At 36.8% G+C, this 18,871-nt stretch overlaps 1 protein-coding gene across 2 annotated transcripts in view; it reads right to left on the bottom strand.

Annotated features, from left to right (window-relative positions):
• Positions 1–18,871, bottom strand: part of GRM5 (glutamate metabotropic receptor 5) — a gene marked incomplete at its 5' end in the record, with an annotated part of 526,560 nt that overhangs the window by 142,524 nt on the left and 365,165 nt on the right. The gene's annotated exons all lie outside the window — the stretch shown is intronic.

Here is an 18,871-nt window from a genome sequence, read left to right as displayed (position 1 = left end):
AGGTGAAGGGGAGCCAGTGGTGGCTTTTAAAGTGGGAAGTGCTACGAAAAGACGATGAGAACTGGATGAACTGTGGTAGCAGTGCGAGTGACAGATAAGAAATGTTGTGGATGAGTGTTAGAGGATCAAGTTAGAAAAGTTGTTACAGTGGTTAAGGGATCTAATGGATGTTTGTATTAAAGGAGTGGGAATGAAGAGCCTATTTGTAAGGAATTCTCAGAGTCCCTAGGACTAGATACGTGGAGAATAGGGGCTAAAGGAGGATGTTTTTGGTTTATGGGAGATATTAGTGATATTGTAAGTGACATTGTAGCTCCATGTCCTAGGTTGTAAAATACAGGAAAATAGGTTTGGGGTGAAAAAGGAAGAAAATGAATACAAGTAGGGGTCTACAATGATCAGATTTCCCTTTATATGCTCTCTAGCACTTTGTTTCTCCTGGATTTCTATCTGTTCTCTACATATAAAATTAATTTGAGTGTTAAAAAAATACAGGTGAACAATTTTCTTACCTGTGGTCCAGTACCATATTAACCCACCCTATTCTATTATGTTTAGGGTTTTGTATGCAGAGCAATAGCTGTTGGCACTCAAAAAAAAAAAAGAGAAATAATGAAAATGATAGAACTCTAAAGATCTGATGCTCTATACAATTATATCCTTATAAACTTTTTAACTTTAGAATTATTATTTTTATTATTTTTGTATTAACTTATAGATATTTGAAGCAGACCAATGGTTATGGTTATAATATGATTACTGCAGGGTTTACAATCAGTAGATTTAATGTCAGAATATATTTCTGGAACTAGAAGCCCCTAAGGATACATGGTAATGGGCATAAAAATTCTTGGAAAATTCTGAAGAAAAAAGGTTTAGTAATTATCAAATGTTAGAATAGAGATGCTCGGTAATTTAAAAATTTGTCTCTCTTATCAAAATCTAAATCTGTACAATGCATAATATACTCTTTCCTTCCTGTCCTCATTTTAAGTTATTGCTATGGAAAACCAAAAATTTGTCTCACAGAAACTTGCATTGGGTGATCCTCTGTAACAGTCTCCATGTTCTTATCATTCTAATGCATTAATACAGTAAGCATTTTGAATGCATATTCTGTGCAGGCAAACTGCACAAGCACTGTGGTAGGTCCCAGCACATGTCCTCAGCAGTCCATTAGGTATGACCTGCCTGAATGCGCATTGCTGACTTCCAGGCCACTGGAAGTTTCCTCATTTATCCACCAGACTGAACATCCTCTTTTCTTTTTATTCAGTATTCCCCTTAATAGTACAATTCATTAGGTTCCCAGTCACTGAATCATCACTTATGAAAATCACAATCCTGTCCTGCCTTCCTGAGATTATTCCCCCATCCCCTCAATTAGTATCCTGGGTGTTTCCACACTCTTAGTTCTTACATTTACAGTCCCTTGATTTATTTACATGGAACGCTAATCACATACAGTGGGTACGGGTTTCATTAGCTGAACTCTCAAATGGCAACATGATTACTTGCATAACTCCGCAGAGTTCTTGGGGAGGCGTCTGCCATGGGCAAACAACATAAATAAATCATTGCAGTCTGCTTCAAAAGGAGCAATACCAGACCAAAAATGTAGGCATCAGAATGACTATTCCTAGCAGTTAGCAGTCATTAAATTTGTGTCAGGAGGTGTGAGTTTATGCATTGGGGAGGTAGGGGCGGGGGACGTGGGTATGCCAGGCGCATACAATTATTCTTGATCACTGAAATCTTTAGTCCCGCTTAGCGTGATGGTATTGGTATTGCTAAGACCATCACACATATGTTGTGTACTGTAGACGTTGCACTTGATTCTCATTCCTCAAATACATCAGACTTTCATACCTCCAAGCCTTTGAGTATGCTGTTCCCTCTGCACAGAGAGCCATCCCTTCAACTGCTTACATTTTTCCTGATTTGATAAAATCCAATTCATCTATCAAGGAGACAGACTGAACTTGAATACAACTTATTAAAACCTTTCTCAAGCTCTCCTGGGCGTAATAGTTCCTTCCTCTCCGCTTCCAAAATACTGTGACATTTATTTCTTATTCACTGAACAAGTATTGGGTAACTAATAACTAATAACTTGTTAGTTATGTGGGAGTAGAGTGGTGAACAAGAAGACAAGATTTCTGCTCTCATAGAGGTAACATTTTGGTGCTTTCAGTTTTGCATTTGTTATCATATTAAAGTTAAGTACATTTATTTGTTTTCCCTAAATTGTCTGTAAATTTTATGTTTTGGACATCTCATCCTTATGTTTATTATAATGCCTTGAACATACTAAGGACTTAAATGTTTAATATAACTTATTAGAAAATTAGACTTTAAAAGGCAAATTTCAAATCTTAGAGAATTCTTTTCCGATAACTGCATATATTCTTTTTTTTTTTTAATTTATTTTTGGGCTGTGTTGGGTTTTTGTTGCTGCGCGCAGGCTTTCTCTCATCGCGGCAAGCAAGAGCTACTCTTCTTTGCCATGCGCGGGCTACTCATTGCGGTGGCTTCTCTTGTTGCGGCACGTGGGCTCAGTAATTGTGGTGCATGGGCTTAGTTGCTCTGCGGCCTGTGGGATCTTCCCGGACCAGGGCTCGAACGTGTGTTCCCTTCATTGGCAAGCGGATTCTTAACCACTGCGCCACCAGGGAAGTCCCAACTGCATATATTCATTTTTAATTGAGAAAGCAGCACTGTTTGATGTGCCTTATAAAATGACTCTGAAAGGCTGAATTTATTCCCCCTTCCAAAATGGTCCTCTCCCTTCTCTACCTGATGCTATTAAGGTTAATGAATACATTCATTAGGCTGCATCCCAGCATTTTTAAAACAAAATTGTTCACAACCCACACAATTATTATGGCAACTGCTGTTCTACTCACATGTAATCATAATCATCACCCTGCCAAATCTCTTACCAGTAGCATTCTAACAGGTATTTTGGGATTTTTTTCCCTAATAGTGGGAGTCTGTCTGCTGACTGCTTGGCTGTCTTCATATAATATTCCTTTTTTGTCCTCCCCTGGGGGAGTAGAAGGTCTTAGAATCTCTAAAAAATAGTGAAAACAAAGAAGGATATTGAGCTTTTAAATAAAAGTTCTTATGAATGTACACCAGTCAATACTAATGAATTAATTCCAAAATGAAATACAATGTAGAATTTTTGAGAAAATTGTTAGGTTATTTACTGAAAATCACTTTATCTCCAGGGCTTGTAAATCTTAATTTTTCCCGTGTGTGAGGATAAGTAGGTGTGAATTGGAGGAGCTATATCAGAACATTCAAAAGAAGGAAGAAAAGTCAGGAATCTAAAGTTTGCCATCTTGTGTAAGTCAGGTGATTTCCATTATATTGCTTTCCTGACTCTCTACAGGCCTTAGAGATAATTATTATTAGCCCTAGATTTTACCATTGAGGAAATTGGGGCTCTGAGGAATTAAATAACCTACTCAAAAATCCCACAGCTAGCATAGAGGGGATTTCAACCCAGATCTTTCTAGCTCCAACACTCCAGTACTTTCCATACTTCATGGAGCCTCCAAAATAATGACATACAGTGACGACAGCAGTGAGAAATGTTTGTTAAGGGGATCTTATTTAAGAGGCGTGTGACAGAGGACAGGGGGCGGCATGTCGGGCTGGGAGTACGTGGGCAAGATTCTCATGCTCTGGTATATTCACACCTTACCTACTTTTTCAATCAAACACTAATCTAGATCAGGACTGCTGGGAAGGGATTTTGAAACTATAATTAAGATCCCAAGAAAACTGACCTTGAAATAGGAAGATAATTCGTAATGGGTCTGACCTAATCAGGTGAGTCCCTGAAAAGTGACCATCTCTTCCTGACAAAAGAGATTCAAACGTGAGAAGGATTTGGCATGAGAGGGCTGGAGGAGACGCTCCATTGCTGGCTTTGAAGTTGGAGGGAGCTGTACAGTAAGGAGTGCAGGTGGCCTGAAGGAGCTAAGTGTGCCCCTGGGTGATACCAGCAAGGAAATGGGGACTCAGGCCTACATCTAAAAGGAACTGAATTTCACCAAAACTTGAATGACCTTGGAAGCAGATTCTTCCACAAAGCCTCCAGAAAGGAATACACCTTGATTTCAGCCTGTTTAACCCTGAGTGGAGAAACCAATTATGCTATATACATGGACTCCTGACCTCCAGAAAGTATGAGATAATAAACGAATATTGTCTTAAGTTGCTAAATTTGTGGTAATTTGTTACACAGCAATAGAAAGTTATTACTCACTTGCCACCTCTTTTCTACGTTTCCTCACTTGGAAGGCCAAAGCATGTTAATATCAGAAGAGAAGTGATATAATCTTAGGGGGTCTGACCTAATTCTGGGTTTGGTCAGAGCAGACAAACTTCCAGAGACTTTGGGATCACAGAAAATAACGGAGAGTATTACACATATTAGAATACTTGGAACGTCCATCCTATCTCAATTTAGGCTTTAAATTGAGGTAGTCGTTTCCCCCTCTGGTTTAAAGTCTTGTCCCTCCAGGGATGCTTCCTTACCAAACACATCCTTCACAGAGAAAGAAGCTGAGAAAAATCATTGTAAATAGATTATTATTATTTTTTTAAATAAATTTATTTATTTATTTTTGGCTGTGTTGGGTCTTTGTTTCTGTGCGAGGGCTTTCTCTAGTTGCGGCGAGCGGGGGCCACTCTTCATCGCAGTGCACGGGCCTCTCACTATCATGGCCTCTCTTGTTGCGGAGCACAGGCTCCAGATGCGCAGTCTCAGTAGTTGTGGCTCACGGGCCCAGTTGCTCCGCGGCATGTGGGATTTTCCCAGACCAGGGCTCGAACCCGTGTCCCCTGCGTTGGCAGGCAGATTCTCAACCACTGCGCCACCAGGGAAGCCCATAAATAGATTATTTTGAGAATTACACAATCTATTGTTTCTCTTATCATATTATAGCCATTTGGAGAAATGCAGAAATTGTGGTAATTGTGTAAAATGTGCAATATAGTGAGCGAAATGATTCAGTTAAATAGAGAAAGCATGTTATGAGTAAGCTATTGTATCCACTACTTTACATAACCTTTTTTATGTTTTCTCTGGCAGCTTCCTTACTTAGGATAACCTTCTAGTTTTCAGTCTGCAAACTCGTTCCCGCTGAATTGCGCTAATTTCTTTTATGCTGTTAAACTGAGCACAATGTTCAGCCAAATAGTCAATAATTATTTATTATTTATTATAATCAATCAATAATTTATTTATTCTATTAAATTCCAAGCAGTAAGGCAGACTTTATGATGATGTTAGTGAATATAACTCCCAGTGTCCAATCTGTTTTCTTCCCTTACCCCTTATAACAGGTCACCAGGGAGTTCTTAATTTCAGATCTATTATGTTTTTCTTATACTTTCCTCAACGTCCTCCAGTATTTGATACTGTTCTTTCATTTAGCCAAATCTAGTGGCTGATACTGTACATGCCAATTTCCCTACAGAGTACTGCATATGAGCAATAAGGAGAAGAAAAACTGGCATTCCCTACCCACATTAGAGTCGGGCAAATGAAAACTTAGAGTGATAACAGTGATCATGTATTTAGGGTTTGCTGTCTGCCAGGCATTGTTCTAGGCACATATATACACACACACACAGACACACACACATACACACGCTTACTCTCTGCTGATATATATGTGTATATATATTTATATCCACATCTATCTATCTATGTATATATTTTTGTTAACATTTTCACATTTCACTTTAGGAATCTTCAGCTTGAAAAGTAGGAAATAACCCTGAGTTAAACAGGATTCAAACTCAGTCTACCTAAATCTAGAAACCAAAACTGAACCAGTGCAACCTATCAGTGTGGTCTTTGATCCAAATCTGTGTCCAAACTTATCTGACTTTGTCCATGAAACTGCAGAGAGAAGAGTTATTTTAATTTCTGTTACACACACACACACACACATACACATACATACATACATACACACCCCTTCGAATTATTTTCTTTTTTTTCCTTTCTGAGACTATAAACAAAGAATTGTCTTAAACCATTTCATTCATCTTCTGATAAATGCCCATCTTTGTAGTGTTAGAATGCACTGGCAAAGTTATTAAGAGTCTCTCTACTGACAAGATAAAGAGCTATTAGAAGATGCTCAAGAGACCTTGATATCTGTATATAAACACAGAATGAACTCTCTTCACATTTCACTTTGAGGCAACTTGTTCTTCCTTGACAAATTATCCCCATGACACCCACTGAAACCAAGTCTATTGTTAACTTCTCACATCTATCAGATATGGTTTACAAATGAACACTTACAAGCTGTAGAAGACCAGTAAATAATCAAAAATTGTTCAGGGTATGAGATTAAGTTTTAGAAATAGTCATTATGTAAGAATCCAGACACAAGTCAGAACCTGAAAGCCTGAAAAATTTAGTTGTGACATGCCCAATAATTAATCCAAATAGGCTGAAACTGTAAATCACATATTAGAAACTGAACAGCTACTTCCATTTCTAGCTATGATAGATTAGATCCTTTGAAGACAACTAGAAGGGCTGGATAAACTTAAAAAAATCTATTTAAGCTATCAGAATGCTATCTAGGCAGCTGGGACTCAAGTGGCCAAGATCCTGGGGAGAAAAAAAAATATACTGAGGTAAGACTTTCCCTTGATGTATGTGACAGATTCACTGAAAGTCAAGGATGTGAGGCTAAGAAGTTGGATCAAAAGCAGCACATGAGGCTCAAGAACTTATTTCATAACTGAAACTTTGTACCCATTGAACAGTAACTCCCCATTTTTCCCTTTCCTCAGCCCCTGGCAATTAACCATCTTACTTTCCACTTCTATGAATTTGACTGTTTTAGACACTTCATATAAATAGAATCATGCAGCATTTGTCCTTCTGTGATTGGTTTATTTCACTTAGCATAATGTTTTCAAAGTTCATCCATGTTGTCATATATGGCAATATGGTGCAACCAGCATTGAAAATAGCTCGGAGTTTCCTAAAATAATTAAAATATATTACCATATGATCCAGCAATCCCACTTCTGGGCATTTATCCAAAATAATTAAAATCAGGTTGTCAGAGAGAGATATGTACCCCCATGTTCATTATAGTATTATTTACAAAAGCCACAATGTGAAAACAACATCCATTAATGTCCATCAATAGATGAATGGATAAAGAAAATACAAAGTTTAATATTCTAAAATCAACCAGTTTACCACATTATCAGAATAATGGAGGAAAATATGGCAAATTCAACATCATTCTGATAAAAAGTCTGTAGCAAACTAGCTAAGAAAGAGAACTTCCTTAATCTGTGCAAGAGTTTTATAGTAAAGATCATACACAACAATGAAATGTTGAAAGATTTCTTCCACAAGCAAAGGATATCTTCTCTTACCACTTTTCTTCAGTATTTTATTGAATGTTCTAACCAATTCAATAAGGAAATAGAAGGAGTAAGTTATCATTATTCAAGGACAATTTGATTGTTTACATAGAAAATCTGAAATTATATCTAAAATACAGATTATTACAATTAGTAGTAAATGAATTTAGTAAGTTTGGTGGACACTAGTTCAGCCTACATAAATAAATTAATTTCTATATATCTGGAACAAACAATTAGAAAATAGTATTTTAAATATACTATTTAAAAACCACCTAATAGTTAGAAATAAATCTAAGGGAGCTATGTAAGATTTCTCCATGCATGTAAGAGGAATTATGGAAGACTTAAATTAATAATGGAAGTGCCACACTCATAAACTGGAGGAGTCAATAATGTAAAGTTGTTAATTTTCCTGAAATTGATCTATAAATTCAAGGTAATCTGAATCAAAGTTCCAGCAGGTTTTTTTTTGGGGAGGTGGAGGGTGAGGTGTGGAGGATATTTATAAACAAATTATAAAATATGTATGGAAATGTAAAGGACCAAGTATAGCCAAGACAATACTGGCAAAGAACAAATCTGGGGAAATACAGTATTAGATAGTAAGACATTATGAAGTTACAACAATATACAATTTGTAGAGATAAATAGACTAATGGAATGGAATCCTACATGTATATATAGAGACTTGATTTTTGACAAAAGCGACACTGCAAAGAAGTAGGGAAAACAGTTCTATTAAATAAATGATTCTGAAAAAAATGATTCTGGGTAAATTTATATTTTTTGGAAAAATACATTGAAACTTAATCCACAACACTCATGAAAATCAATTCTAGGTAGACTGTAGATCTAAATGTTGCTGATTATACAATAAAGCTTTTAGATGATAACAAAAAGCTTCTGGATATAACAGAAGGAGAATATCTTCATTATCTTAGGATAAGAAAGATTTCTCAAACAGGACATATAAAGGACTAATCATAAAAATCAAGACTGTTAAATGTATTTATAATAAAATTGATAACTTATTTTTATCAGAAGACATCACTACTTAGGAGATCTCTACATGGTGTGTGTGTTTGTGTGTGTGTGTGTGTGTGTGTGTGTGTAGGTGGATATACAGATGATAGATGGATAGGAAATAGGTAGGTAGATAATTTGGAAAGGATTCACATCTAGAATATATGAAGAATTTCTATGAATTAATATTAAAAAGAAGCCCTATAGAGAAAAAGGGTCAAGAAGTTTGAACACTTCACACTTTGCAAAATAGGACTGAAATGGCCAATAGATTAAAAAGAATGTTCAACTTTATTCATTACAGCAACACAAACTAAAACCACTATGAATAGCATTACACACCAACAAAAATGGCTAAAGTCAAAAAGACTGACACAGTATAGAATAAAAGCTGGAGCAACTGCAATTCTCAAACATTGATAGACATGTATAGCCTGGTGTAACCTACTATTTGGCAGTGTCTATGACAAGTGAATATAAGCAGACACTATGATGGAGCAATTCCATCCTTAGATATGTCCCCAGTAGAAATGCTATCACAGATACAGTAAAGCAGGGGTCCCTAACCCCCAGGCCATGGACCGGCAGTGGCCCACGGCCTGTTAGGAACTGGGCCGCACAGCAGGAGGTGAGCGGCGGGTGAGCGAGCAAAGCTTCATCTGCCGCTCCCCATCGCTCGCATTATCGCCTGAACCATCCCCCACCCCCGTCTGTGGAAAAATTGTCTACCATGAAACCGGTCCCTGGTGCCATAAAGGTTGGGGACCGCTGCACTAAAGGCATGTAGAAGAATGTTTATGTTAGCACTATCTGCAATAGGCCTATATTATAAACAACAAAAATGCTCATCACCAGCAAAAAGGATAATAAGTTGTGATTTATTCTTATAATGCAATACTAGATAGCAATGAAAATGTACAAACTACTGCTACGTGAAGTAAAATACATAAGCATAAGATTGAGTGAAAAATATAAACAAAGGAGAAAAACTTATTCCATTTATATAAAGTTAAAAGAGGACAATACTAACCTATAGTGTTAGAAGTTAAGATATTGGTTCCTTTTGATGAATGTGTTCCAGCTTTCCTACTGTTATGGATTTCTTGTCTCATTTCATTGCCCTATGTGAAGATACTTGATATAACTTCTACTGTCTTGAATTTGTTGAGACGTTTTTGTGGCCTAACCTATGGCCTATCCTAGAAAATGTTCTGTGTACACTAGAGAAAAATGTCTAATATGCAGCTGTTGGAAGGAATGTTCTATATGTGTCTGTTACGACCATTTGATCTATAGTGTTGTTCACATCCTCTGTTTCCTAATTGATTTTCTATCTGGATGACCTAGTCATTGTTAAGAGTGAGTGGGGTATTAAAGTCCCCAACTATTAATGTTTTGATGTTTATTTTTTCTTTGAGTTCAGTTAGTCTTTGCTTTATCTATTTAGGTGCATAATACATGTTGGGTGCATAAATATTTAAAATTGTTATATCTTCCTGATTGATTGATCTTTTTTTAAAAATTATATAAGGACCTTCTTTGTCCTTTTTTAACTTAGAGTCTATTTTGTCTGATATAACTATAGCTGTCCCCACTTTCTTTTGGTTACCATTTGCTTGAAATACCTTTTTCCATTCCTTCACTCTCAGTTTATGCATGTTCTTAAAACAAAAGTGAGTCCTTTATAGGCAGCGTATCATTGGATCTCTGTTCCTTGCTTCTTCTCTTGCTATCTTCCTTTGTCATTTGATCACCTTTTGTAGTGATATGCTTTGACTCCTTTACCACAATCTTTGGTGTATCTACTACAGGTTTATCCTTGGTGGCTACCATGAGACTTACATAAAATATCTTACATTTGTAACACCCTATTTTAAGCTGATAACAACTTACCTTCAATAGCATACAGAAATTTTAGACTTTTACTTCTTCCCCTTCACATTATAGGTTATTGATGTTACAAGTTCCATATTTTTATATTATGTATCCAATGTCAAGTCATTGTAGTTATGGCTTTTTTTTTCTGTTAAGTAGCAGAAAAAAAGTTCTTTATTTCTTTATTACTATTTTCCCCCACACACACTGTATTTTATTTTTACAAGAGATAAATAAACCGACACCAAGAATTGTAAATGGTTGACCACAACAAAAGCAACAATGATTGCAATTACCAAACATGAAACACGCTCATACTATGTCATAATATGGACATTCAGTCCAGTAATCCTCCACTGTAACAGCTCCTTTACTTTGCAGTGAAAATTGACTTGTATATTTTTTTTCTCTGAGTCCCTGTGGGATTTTTTAAATTATTATTCAAACAGAAAGTCACAAAAATTATAATCATCCTCATCAGTTCACTCAGTCCCATGAAATTAATTTTTTTTCATCTTGATCTTTTGTTAGCACTTTTGTGAATTCATCAGTTTTCCATTAGAGTTCTGAAAATGCTTATTCATTCAGTTCAGCAGTATAGTCAGTTACCAGAAATCTGAACTTGTCAGAGTCTTTTCCATGAATTCCTTAAAGATGAAGCCTTTTTATAGGAACATATTTGCAAAAGCATCAGAGTACACCCAGAACTGTCCGTAAATGACAAAAGACTTGAAAATGACCACGGATAAAGATTTGATGAAAGTTCATAATAATGCAGTTGACAAGGAAATTTAGTTATTTCTGAGATATACATTTTAAAGTAATAACTAGAATTATGACTTACAACATTATACCAGAACATATATTTTTAGAAATTTCATGTAATGTCTGAAACATTTATATTAACATATTTCCATACAAATAACCCCATCTGTACCATTTTTCTACATTCCACATACATGCATTAATATACGATATTTGTTTTTCTCTTTCTGACTTACTTCGCTCTGTATGACAGTCTCTAGATCCATCCACGTCTCAACAAATGACTCAGTTTTGTTCCTTTTTATGGCCGAGCAATATTCCATTGTATATATGTACCACATCTTCTTTATCCATTCATCTGTCGATGGGCATTTAGGTTGCTTCCATGACCGGGCTATTGTAAATAGTGCTGCAATGAACATTGGGGTGCATGTGTCTATTTGAATTATGGTTTTCTCTGCATATATCCCCAGTAGTGGAATTGCTGGATCATATAGTAATTCTATTTTTACTTTTTTAAGGAACCTCCATACTGTTCTCCATAGTGGCTGTATCAATTTACATACCCACCAACAGTGCAAGAGGGTTCCCTTTTCTCCGCACCCTCGCCAGCATTTGTTGTTTGTAGATTTTCTGATGATGCCCATTCTAACTGGTGTGAGTTGATAGCTCATTGTAGTTTTGATTTGCATTTCTCTAATAATTAGTGATGTTGAACAGCTTTTCATGTGGTACTTGGCCATCTGTATGTCTTCTTTGGAGAAATGTCTATTTAGGTCTTCTGCCCATTTTTGGATTGGGTTGTTTGTTTCTTTAATATTCAGCTGCAATAAATGTTTATATATTTTGCAGATTAATCTTTTGTCCGTTGATTTGTTTGCAAATATTTTCTCCCATTCTGAGGGTTGTCTTTTTGTCTTGTTTATGGTTTCCTTTGCTGTGCAAAAGCTTTGAAGTGTCATTAGGTCCCATTTGTTTATTTTTGTTTTTATTTCCATGACTCTAGGAGGTGGATCAAAAAAGATCTTGCTGTGATTTATGTCAAAGAGTGTTCTTCCTATGTTTTCCTCTAAGAGTTTTATAGTGTCCAGTCTTACATTTAGGTCTCGAATCCATTTTGAGTTTATTTTTGTGTATGGTGTTATGGAGTGTTCTAATTTTATTCTTTTACATGTAGCTCTCCAGTTTTCCCAGCACAACTTATTGAAGAGGCTGTCTTTTCTCCATTGTATGTCCTTCCCTCCTTTGTCATTGATTAGTTGACCATAGGTGCATGGGTTTATCTCTGGGCTTTCTATCTTGTTCCATCGATCTATGTTTCTGTTTTTGTGCCAGTACCATATTGTCTTGATTACTGTAGCTTTGTAGTATAGTCTGAAGTCAGGGAGTCTGATTCCTCCAGCTCCATTTTCTTCCCTCAAGACTGCTTTGGCTATTCGGGGTCTTTTGTGTCTCCATACAAATGTTAAGATGATTTGCTCTACTTCTGTAAAAAATGCTATTGGTAATTTGATAGGGATTGCATTGAATCTGTAGATTGCTTTGGGTAGTATAGTCATTTTCACAATATTGATTCTTCCAATCCAAGAACATGGTATATCTCTCCATCTGTTTGTATCATCTTTAATTTCTTTCATCAGTGTCTTATAGTTTTCTGCATACAGGTCTTTTGTCTCCTTAGGTAGGTTTATTCCTAGGTATTTTATTCTTTTTGTTGCAATGGTAAATGGGAGTGTTTCCATAATTTCTCTTTCAGATTTTCATCATTAGTGTATAGGAATGCAAGAGATTTCTGTGCATTAATTTTGTATCCTGCAACTTTACCAAATTCATTGATTAGCCCTAGTAGTTTTCTGGCAGCGTTTTTAGGATTCTCTCTGTATAGTATCATGTCATCTGCAAACAGTGACAGTTTTACTTCTTCTTTTCCAATTTGTATTCCTTTTATTTCTTTTTCTTATCTGATTGCCATGGTTAGGAATTCCAAAACTATGTTGAATAATAGTGGTGAGAGTGGACATCCTTGTCTCATTCCTGATCTTAGAGGAAATGCTTTCAGTTTTTCACCATTGAGAACGATGTTTGCTGTGGGTTTGTCATATAGGACCTTTATTATGTTGACGTAGGTTCCCTCTATGCCTACTGTCTGGAGAGTTTTTATCATAAATATGTGTTGCATTTTGTCAAAAGCTTTTTCTGCATCTATTGAGATGATCATATGGTTTTTATTCTTCAATTTGTTAATATGGTGTATTACATTGATTGATTTGCATATATTGAAGCATCCTTGGGATAAATCCCACTTGATCGTGGTGTATGATCCTTTTAATGTGTTGTTGGATTCTTTCTGCTAGTATTTTGTTGAGGATTTTTGCATCTATATTCATCAGTGATATTAGTCTGTAATTTTCTTTTTTTGTAGTATCTTTGTCTGGTTTTGGTATCAGGGCCATGGTGGCCTCATAGATTGAGTTTGGGAGTGTTCCTTCCTCTGCAATTTTTTGGAAGAGTTTGAGAAGGATGGGTGTTAGCTCTTCTCTGTATGTTTGATAGAATTCATCTGTGAAGCCATCTCATCCTGGGCTTTTGTTTGTTGGAAGGTTTTTAATCACAGTTTCAATTTCATTACTTCTGATTGGTCTGTTCATATTTTCTGTTTCTTCCTGGTTCAGTCTTGGAAGGTTATACCTTTCTAAGAATTTGTCCATTTCTTCCAGGTTGTCCATTTTATTGGCATAGAGTTGCTTGTAGTAGTCTCTTAGGATGCTTTGTATTTCTGCATATTATTAATGTGCTGTTTTTTAAAAAAACTTTTAACCTAGAGTTGTAAGTGAACTATATACCATCATTACAATATTAGAGAATCTGACTATGTATTTGACATTACCATTGAATTTTACACATTCATATGTTTTGAAATGTTAATTAGCGTTCTTTTGCTTCCACTTGAAGAACACGCTTTAGAATTTCTTATAAGGCAAGTCTAGTGGTGAACTTCCTTAGTTTCTGTTTGTTTTGGAAAGTCTTTATCTCTCCTTCATTTCTGAAGGACAGGTTTGCTTAGTATAGTATTCTTGGTTGACAGTTTCCACCTCTGGTCACGTGAGGTCGCTGGCTCAGTTCCCTGGCAGTGCAGTGCCACTGGTTGTATTTCTAGATTGGGCAGGGCTGTGGGCTCGGCTCAGCAATTGCTCCTGGTCGAGTAGAGTCTCAGGCTGTGATCCTCAACCAGATGGTTCCACGGACTGGACTCTGTGAAGGCAGGGCTTCACATCCGTTTTCCTGCTGGAGTGGGGCTGTAGAAAAGCTCTGAGGCCAGCACAGCTCCCTGGACCTGAGCCAGGCAGAACTGCCCACTGGACCCTTGACCAGACAGGGCAACTCGCTCAGTTCTGCAGATGGGCAGAGTCACTTGCTGTGGTCTCTACTGGGGCACAGATGCAAGGAGGAATGTGGTCTGCCAAGATCTGAGCACTAGTTGCTTCCCCATTGTCCTTCTCTGTTTCTGTCTGATCCTCAGTGGTCAAGTCCCACAGATTTCCCAATGATCTCTGTGAGGCAGGACCTAAGTGTACCTGCTGGAAAGTATCCTGTAATACTGGGGGAGCACGATGTCCACCTTCGGCTCTTTTTTTCCCACTGGAGAAGCTATAGGCTCAGGGAAGCCCCCTCACTGTGGTACAGTGCCTGCCTGGGGAAGGGGTGATGCAGTCAGAGTGCAGCTGCTCCTCTTAACCTTCAGTTGGGGTCCTCAGTCTCTGTGCTCTGGGAGAAGAGGGAGGGCTTTAGCCTCATTCCTAGGTTCTGAGATTTTCACACTGGTGTCTTGTCTATGGATAGTTGCTAGTTGGATTTCTTGGAGCCCAACTGAAGTATGGAACTGCCTGTGTCTCCATCCTGAGGGTGACACTCTGGCCAGCAGTTTAGTTTCTATAGAAATTTTAAACATGAACATGACATGTTCAGTTTACAGTTTTGCTAGATGGTTCTTCTATACAAATAAATTTGAAGAAAGAAAGGCAGGTATACTTATTAGGAGGTTACTGCAGTAACTCAGGTGAGGACTGATGAGGGTTTGCTAAAGAGAAGTCATCATAGGATGAAAAGTAATGAACTAAAGTAAGAAACACTATTTTTAGAGGTTCAAAGAGACAGTGTTGTTGATCAATATTCTTTGGAGTGTGAGGTAGGAAAAGGAGTCTAGAATGACCAAATTTTCTTACTTGAGTGATCGGTACCATATACTAATGAGAAATGTGTATTAGGGGAGTTCAGTTTTAGATACGTTGACTTTGAAATATTTGTGAGACATTCAAGTGGATTATGTCAAGAATATAGCTACACATGTAATCTGAAACTTAGAGAAATCTGGTCTGAGATATTTAATTTAAATGTCAACAAATCAATACTTGGTAGAACTATTAGAAGAAATATGATCACCCAATGACACTGTTTTGCATAATACGAGCAAGGGATAAATGTAGAAGTCCAGATAATACCAATACTTAAGGAATACATGGAGAAGAAGATATTGTTTTAGGAACTTGATAAAGAAAAGGTATAGAGGGAAGAGAATACCTATGGGGAGTAGTGATGGGGAGTGGAGTGCTATCACAAAGCCAAGAAAGGCAAGAGCTTCAAAAGGAACAATATAGCCGACAATGTCAGATCCAGCAGAGAGCACAGGACTTAAAACAGTTTTTAGGAGCCGGCAGCATGACGGGGGAGTTTTGGTGGACAGGTAAGGACAGAAGCCAGATTTTAGTGGAGGAAGGATGGAAGGAGAAGTGAAGAAGAAGACAGAGCTGATGTGGATCACGACAGAATTGTGCTGTATGTTTTACTCTAGTAAATGGTTTAGAAATAAGAGTGCAGAAGATGGATTATGGAATGGATTTTGCTAAATGATCAGGTTTATGAGAGACTTGAGGGTTCTGCTGAGAAAGTGGTTTGAATAATTAACTATGGTGTAGGATCACTAAGAATGTCTGGCTGGCCTGGAAAGAGCTGAGATATTGGGGGGAAATGGAGAAATTATAAAACAAGGGCATTCTATGAGAGTAAGGGCATATGAAGGAGCAGTGAAAATGAGAGACAGTAAAAGCAAAAACTAGAGGGTAAAAGTGAAATTAAGAGCTGATAAAAGGGTGCTTATTCAGAAAGAAGGATAGTGGATTTACGATTTCTAGGTGATGGAAGAATTGAGGATGTGCCATAATGCACATGACAGCATAGATTGGATGTTTATTTTCCTTACCTATCATGCAGCACTATTCTTTTCAATTAAATTTCATTTCAACAAATTATTTTTAAGCACCCATAGATTACCATGTTAGATTAAAGTAAAGAAATTTTACTTGAACAGGCATCAGTGAACATTTTAATAATGAGGTAATTTTGTTTGTTATCATCGTTACTTGTGGTTTATTTGTTGAGTTGTTTTAACACAGTGTAATGTTCATCTGATGGGCAGAATATTTTAATCTAACCTGCTACATGACCCTCTTGTCTTTTCTGCTAACCGGAAAAGCACTGAATAGTATCTGTCCTGTAGAGCAGTTGGGAATTTACACAAACAATCACACACATGCACACACATCAATATACATACTAACACATGCAGACACACTTATATGCATGCACACACACACGGATGCACATACATTTGCACAAGAAAAACAGAACCTGTTATTTTCACCTCATATGAGACATTATTCCTTACAGGATATTTTGGAAAGGGGCAGACAGAAAATCATTTGTTCCAAAGAGTTGGGACAATATGATGATCTGCAGTTGTAAAATTATTGGAAATGAGGAGTACAAGATTTTAGTCAGAATTCAATAGAGAAGAGTCAACAACAACAACAACAAAATAACACTGTGAATTGAGGCAGTTCAGTCATTCTTCTCTGGACCCATGTCTATTATTAAAGTCACCCTAGAGAAGCCTGGCAAGTTAAGAGTAATTTATTTCTGAGAAATGGACTCATTTCTTCCTCATCTTAGCAAATTCATTTATTATAGATGTTTTTTTAGGCTAATGAAATCATTTTTCTAGTTTGCTACTGTCCCTAAATGGTTTAAATATACTAGCTGTGTGTGCCTGAATATCCAGTTAGAGCAAAAGTCATGTTTCAGAAGTAGAAAGGGAGAAAAAGGTACTAAGGGAAGTATATTTTATCTTTAGTAGAAAATATGACCCAGACAATAAGAGAAGAACAGAGAAGAGGTAGACAGGGTCAAATGGTTCATAGTTTAATATCTGTAATTTCAGACCAAGAAATACCACAGTATTAAAAAAGGTGTAATTATTAAGCATCTATGTGGGACTGTGTTGCAGCATTTGAAACAAGCAGAAGTGAAGACAAGGCACACAGCCTTATAAAGAAGCATTGAGAAGATTCAGAGAAGTATGAGGGAAGAATCATCGTATCATTTACATGGTGGATCTAAGAAGTATTAGAGTGTAGTGGAGACTCATTCTGTGCTACATTTGGCTGGGGAAGGGGTGTTGAGGGTCACTGACCTCTGCTGCATTTTAGATGTTTGATCACTTTCTCCTTGAAAATCTCTTATCCTGTGGCTTCTGTGGTACCATACTCTTCCTGTCACTCTTCTCACTGCCCCCTGCTTTCTCCATCCTCTGGGCGAGCCTCTCTTCTTACACCTGCACCTTAGGTATTAGTGTTCACTGGAGTTTTGTCTTTTTTATTTTTTTAATTGAGATATAATTGACATACATTATATTAGTTTCAGTTGTACAACATAATGCTTCAATATTTGTATACCTTGTAAAATCACCACAATAAGTCTAGTTATATCCATCACTATACATAGTTACAGAATTTTGTGTGTGTGTGATGGGAACTTTCAAGATCTACTCTCTTAGCAACTTTCAAATATGCAATACAGTATTATAACTATGGTCAACATGCTATACATTATATCCCCATGACTTATTTACTTTATAGCTGGAAGTTTGTACCTTTTGACTCCCTTTACCCATTTTGCCCCCCCATCCCCCCACCTCTGGTAACCACCAGTCTGTTCTTTGTATCTATGAATTTTTTTTTTTTAGATTCCACATTTAAGTGAGGTCATATGGTATTTGTCTTTCTCTAACTTATTTCACTTAGCATAATGCCCTCAAGGTTCATCCATGTTGTTGCAAATGGCAAGATCTCATTCTTTTTTATAGCTGAATAATATTCCATTGTGTATATATATACCACATTTTCTTTTGTCTTTGGCATTTTTTACCTGTACTTTTATATACTCTCTCATTTACATTTCATGCTATAACTTCAACTGCTATTTTTTCTAATTACTTCTAAATATCTACATCCAGCCTTGTTATTCTTCCCAAGCTCTAAATCAGAGTATTCAACACCTACGAGACAGCTCAACCCAAGGGTACCTCCAATACAGTTTGTCCCAAACTACAATCCGCATCATTTCCCCTGACAGAAAATGGTTGCCTTTTCTACTGTACATTCCTAGATGGATTCTACCATTATTCCACTAATTGTTTAAATCAGAGCCTTAGGGGAGGGAGGGGCAGTGTCATTCTTCCTTACCAGGGATCTTCTCCTTCCAGAAACAAAGTCATGGTGATTCCATGTCCTTATTATCTTGGGAACCTATTCCTTTTCCCATGATGAGTTTATTTAGAAATTCATCCTCTCTCACTTGGAATAGGTGTGCAGGTCTTCCTTTGTTATTATCAGTGAGATTTATAAAACACAAACCTAATAATACTACATCTCTGTGGAAACATTTTCTT

This window comes from Mesoplodon mirus, assembly GCF_964341445.2.
Source record: "Mesoplodon mirus genome assembly, chromosome: 7".
Lineage (NCBI taxonomy): Eukaryota > Metazoa > Chordata > Mammalia > Artiodactyla > Ziphiidae > Mesoplodon > Mesoplodon mirus.
Note: the sequence above shows the minus strand (reverse complement) of the source record. Positions and strands in the feature narration are given on the sequence as shown.